Raw genomic sequence first — 6,000 nt, 5'->3', positions numbered from 1 at the left:
GGCATGCTCCAAATGCTCTGGTAGTATAAAGAGGGGAAGCCCAGCTCATTCTGGCCTGGCGGCCGCAGGGGAAACACCTACCTGGGAAGCTCCTGCGGAAGACCAGCCACAACCCTTGACGGTGCCGGGAGCCAGAGGCCCCCCAGGCCTGCTGGAAGCCCGGCGACTGGAGAAACCAGACTGTCTGTGGAGATTCCAAAGGCTCATGGGAGACCCCAACTCACAGTCTGGTAGAAAGTGACTCAGGGAGGGTGGTGGAGTGGTACCTCCCCCCCGGGAAAACTCAGCGTGTTTCGGTAGGACCCCACCACTGAGTCAGTGGCAAGGTGCTGTTAGGGCCCTAGGTCGGGGCCCGGTGGAGTCGGGTGGGCCTGGGTCCCCCTACCGGAGCCGCCCCATCCCGAGGGCTGCTTCATAGATTCTGGCCATAAGGCCACACTGCCCTGCACTGAGGGCTGAGTTATAGACTCTGGCCATAAGGCCTTACTGCCCTGCACTAAGGGCTGCGTTACAGAGTCTGACCATTAGGCCGTGCTGCCCTGGCCCCAGGGGTGTAAACCCTCATACAGCCCTACATAAGGATTTTATGCTGTTTATCTCCCTTGTGGATTCCCTGATGATAAATAAGGTGTGACCTCTGACAGAAGCTTTTCCCAAAATCAGAGCATCTAGGGTGTCTATCTTGGGTGGATCTTCTGATGTCTCCTAATGTCTGAGCAATAAATGAAGCTTTTTTCCACACTCATAACATTCATAGGATCGTCTCTCTCCTTTTTGGATTCTCTGATGCTTAATAAGGGCTCAGAAAAGCTTTTTCTATACTCACAGCATTCATAGGGGCTCGCACCTTTGTGGGCTTTCTGATGTCTGATAAGGTGTGAGCGCCGAGGGAAGGTTTTCCTGCACTCACAGCATTCATAGGGTCTCTCTCCTGAGTGGGTTCTCTGATGTCTGATAAGGTCTGATCGCTGAATATAGGTTTTCCTGCACTTGCAGCATTCATAGGGTCGCTTTCCTGTGTGGATTCTCTGATGTACATTAAGGTGTGAGCACCGAGTGAAGGTTTTCCCGCACTCACAGCACTCATAGGGTCTCTCTCCTGTGTGGATTCTCTGATGTCTAATAAGGTGTGAGAGCCAAGGGAAGGTTTTCCCACACTCAGGGCACATGTTTTGTCTCTCTCCCTTGAGAATTCTCTGCTGAGCTGTGGTTTCCTTGAGGTCGTTGAGATTTTCTTCACAACTGATGGATTTACCCACTTTCTCCCCTGATGTGTTTCCCTGCTGCCTCTCTTCATGACTCCTGGACATGTTCCCTTGAGTTCCTTGTGGTAAGCCCCCTTGGAGTTCCATGTGCTCAGCATCTTCCTGCGGTGGATTCTGCTCCTTGTTCTCATTCACCATCCCATCATCTCCTGAGACAGACAGAGAAACCTCAGAAGCTGGGATGGAAAAGGGGAAGAGGAAAACAATGTAAGTGCTAGAGAGATGGGGAAGGGGGAGATCAGGAAATCAATTTCCCGAAACTCTTCCCAAAAGGGGAGAGAGGAAGAGGAGATAGGGGAGGGATAGCTCAGTGGTTTGAGCATTGGCCTGCTAAACCCAGTGTTGTGAGTTCAATCCTTGAGGGGCCATTTGGGTATTTAGTTGGGGATTGGTCCTGCTTTGAGCAGGGGGTTGGACTAGATGACCTCCTGAGGTCCCTTCCAACCCTGATAGTCTATGATCAACTCAGCCTCCACATCCCATCCCAATACTCAGGATGAAGGAAGGTTAGGAATTCAGCTATTGCTACGTGTCAGCCAGGATGGGTAGGAAGCCATGAGCTCTGAGGATATGACACCTGCTGGGGGACAATCCTAGGGTGACCAGATGTCCCAATTTTATAGGGATAGTCCTGATTTTTGGGTCTTTCTTATATAGGCTCCTATTACCCCCCCTCCCGTCCCGATTTTTCACATTTGCTGTCTGGTCACCCTAGACAATCCTGAACTCAAAGAGCTCTCAAGGTCTTGGTAGGGAATCCCATATGTTTCCTTCAGGCACAGACAGTTTTTGAGTTGGACTAATGATTCCTCACCTGGGCAGGTTCCTCTCAGGATCTCTCTTTCCTCTGAGCCCTGGAGATCTGAGACCCACAGCTCTTCCCCTAGTTTCAGCTGGGACATCACTTCAGAGTTGGAAGCTGGGAACCCTACTCAGATGACAGAAAACAAGTAACATGAGGTGAATTCATGGGACATTTGTCACAAAGAACATGGAGTTGTTTTTTTAATCCCAGCTCATTTTATATTCTGGAGCTAGCTCTCCTGGTGATCAAAGGTGCAGACACTCTGCTTATAACTCTCCACTGCTCTGCTAGTGCACACACAGCAAGACACTTCTCATCAAAGGGGCTCCTAAAACCCAGGGAAAGTAACTCCATATCACAGAAAGCCAAGTGAAAGTCACCTTGGAACTGCTTCTTACCGACAGAGAGACCCAGTCGTAATAAGACAGTCATAGGGGAACTGGGACCAGGGAGCATGGGCTTGCGGGGCTCAGCATAGTAAGGAATAGGAAGGAGTGAGGAGTATGTTGGGGTGCTACATACCAGGAAAATACATTTTGAGAAGTTAGGGAATATAGCAAGTCAGGTGTAATGGAAAGGAGCATGAAAAGTTTTAGAATGATAGAACCACAGAAATGTGGGGCTGGAAGGGACTTGGAGAGGTCGTTTAATCCAGCCTGTGATGGTCCACGCTCTTGGGGTCAGGGCAGCATGGACTATCAGTCACAGTCGATAGCGACACCGTGCGGTGTAGGGCAGCGTGGCCTAGCGGCCAGAGTCTATTGCGCCACCCTTGGGTGCAGGGCAGCGTGGCCTAACGGCCGGAGTCCATAAAGCAACCCTTTGGCGAAGGGTAGCGTGGCCTAGCGGCCAGAGTCTATAGTGCTGCCTTTGTTGCACGGCTGCTGACAAGGATGCCGGCCGGTGACGCTGCACCCATGCTTTCCCTCCTGCCGGGAGGATCTGGGTGAACTGTTCGAGCGCCACCATCTCCGCCACCTGAGGCGCAGTCAAGCCTTCTGGCTCCAACCATCTCCAACAGTGGTCCCGTACCCGCTGGGCCACGGCCCGAGGCCTAGCCCCAGGAAGATACTGTTCTTTACATAGGCGCTGGCAGTACATCTCAGTAATGCCAGTCTGGTCTAAAATGGCCGCTTTCACCCGGGAGTACTCCAAGGCCTCTCGGGGCTCAAGGTTACGGTAGGCCGTCTGTGCCTGTCCTGTCAAATAAGGGGCTAGCATGGTGGCCCAGTGTTCTGGGGGCCACCGAGCAGCGGTGGCGACCCGTTCGAACGTGACCAGGAATGCCTCGAGGTCGTCATCTGGTCCCATCTTAGTGAGGCGAACTGGCAGCCCCACCGGAGCCTCCCCAGATCCCGCTCCTGTAGGTGTGGGGGCTGGAGCTCCCAGTGGGCGCAGTAGAGTTGCCACTTGTTGGACTAGGAGTTCCTGTTGCAATTGTTGCTGGGCAGCCAGCTCTCAAAGGAGTTGCTGCTGTTGTTCCTGGTGCTGGGTCATCTGCAACTGGTGCTGGCTGGCCATCTGCTGCATCACGTGAGCCTGCTGCTGTCGCTGTTGGGCGGCCTGCTCTTGCTGATTCTCCAGCAACCACTTTAGAAGCTTCTCTGTATCCATCTTAGATGGCGGTGGGGCTTCCGCCGTCTAGATTCCTTGCACTGGACCTTTCAGCAGGTCCCGGGCGATGCCCACATTCTCCACCACGTGTGACGGTCCACGCTCGTGGGGTCAGGGCAGCGTGGACTATCAGTCACAGTCTATAGCGACACCCTTGGGTGCAGGGCAGCGTGGCCTAGCGGCCGGAGTCTATAGTGCTCCCTTTGTTGCAGGGCAGCGTGGCCAACGGCCGGAGTCCAAAAAGCAACCCTTTTGTGCAGGGTAGCGTGGCCTAGTGGCCAGAGTCTATAGCATTGGGGTGTGGCTACCCTGGTAGGGGGGCCCGGGCCCACCCGACTCCACCGGGCCCCGACCCAGGGCCCTAACAGTGGCGTAGATGCTTGCCACTGACTCAGCGGGGGGGGTCCTGCCGAAACACGCTGAGTTTCCCTGGGTGGGAGGTACCGCTCCGACACCCTCCCTGGGTCACTTCCTACCTGAGTCTGTGATGGAGTTTCCCATGAGACGTCAATTCCCCTGTGTTCAGCAGGTCCAGTCATCTCCAGGGTCTCCGCCAGTCACCAGGGTGCAGGCGGGCTCTTGACGGCTGCGATTCCCGGCGTGGTCAGAGGCTGTGGCTGGCCCTCCGCAGGAGCTTCCCCAGCAGGTCCTTCCCCTGCGGCCTCCAGCCCAGAATAAGCCAGTCTCCCTCCCTTTATACTACTAGAGCACTTGGAGCATGCCCAGTCTTGCCAGGGAGGCGGGACTTCCGCTGTCAACCCCTGGGGCCTAACCCTGTCTGAGCTAGTGCGGGGTACGCCGACCCCGTCACACAGCCCATGCATGAGGCAGGAACAAGTAAACCTGGACCATCCCTGATAGACGTTTGTCTAAGCTGTTCTTAAAAACATCCAATTATGGGGATTCCACAATCCTATTCAAGAGCTTAACTACCCTTGTAGTCACATTTCCCCCCCCTCGGATCTAACCTAAATCACCCTTGCTGTAGATTAAAATTGGGTACGGTCTTTCAATCAGCTTTGTACCCACTTCATCATAATTTCATCTAGACCAGATTTCCCTAGTTTCCCTATGGGAATGGCATATGGGACTGTGTCAAAAGACATATTAAAATTAAGATATAGCAAATCTGCTGCTTCCCTGTACTACCCTAGGCCAATAACACTGTCAAAGAAGGAAATTATGATTGATTTGGCATGATTTGTTCTTGACAAATCTATGCTGACTACTGATCATAATGCTATTATCTTCCAGGTGCTGACAAACTGATTGTTTCATAATATGTTCCAGTATTTTTCCAGCTGTCGAAGTTAGGCCTCTCAGGTCCTCTTTGCTCCCCTTTTTAAAGACAGGTACTGAATTTGTCCTTAACCAGTCCTATGGGAGCTCATCTGTCCTCCATGAGTTCTCAAAGATAATTGTTAATGATTCTGAGATTGCCCCAACTAGTTCCTGAAGTACCTAGGATGAGGTTGGGGAATTAGATATTTTAACTCCAGTAGTAACAGATTAATTCCTCTGGAAAAGGAGACTATGAAAAGAATAAGATCATGTGATCACAAGAGGGACTGACTCAAATATTCAAGGAGCCTGCAGAGAAGAGAGACTGTGGCTGCTGCAAGTAGTGGGGGCGGGGGAGCGGTAGTCCTCAGAAGTTTCATTACCAGCCTATGACATCACCAAGAAAATGCACATTTATGCCAGGGAAGGAGTCACCTTGTGACTGGGAGGAATGTAAGGAATCAGAAATGGTGTCTGCGGTCAGTTTGTAGGGAAGAGGTGTATGGTGGGGGGGGAAGGCACTGAATAGTGGAGAGCGAAGAATGGGAATCATATTTGACAATATGTAAAACTAAGAGAAAGTGGACTCTGATTAGAATGGAGTGCAAGCTCTACAGCAGGGGTCGGCAACTGACAGCACGCGAGCCGATTTTTGATGGCACGCTGCTGCTTGCCGGGGTCCTGGCCCCACTCAGCCCCCTCGCCCACCAATCTCTCCTGCGGGGGCAGGAGGCAGAAGCTTGGTCCTGCTGGCAGCCAAGCTTCCCTCTCCCCCGCTTCTTCCCCCAGCGTGGTGCTTTCCTGCCCCTCCCCCTCTCCCTCCCTCCCACCGATCAGCTGATCGCCCTTGCCAGGGGGAGAGCAGAGCCGCAGTGTGCTCACTGCTCCAGAGAGGAGGCAGAGAAGGGGGTGGGGACGGGGCATATCCCCTCCAGCCCCCTGCCATGAGCACCCCCACGAGCCGAACACCCCAGCCCGCTGCCCTGACCCCTGAACCCTCCCCAACACAGCCTTCTGCCCTAACCCCTACACCCC

The sequence above is a fragment of the Terrapene carolina genome, unplaced genomic scaffold (genome assembly GCF_002925995.2).
Source record: "Terrapene carolina triunguis isolate 2854851 unplaced genomic scaffold, T_m_triunguis-2.0 Scaffold508, whole genome shotgun sequence".
In the NCBI taxonomy this organism is placed as follows: Eukaryota; Metazoa; Chordata; order Testudines; family Emydidae; genus Terrapene; species Terrapene triunguis.
The sequence above is the reverse complement of the archived record's forward strand: the minus strand, read 5'-3'. Positions refer to the sequence as shown.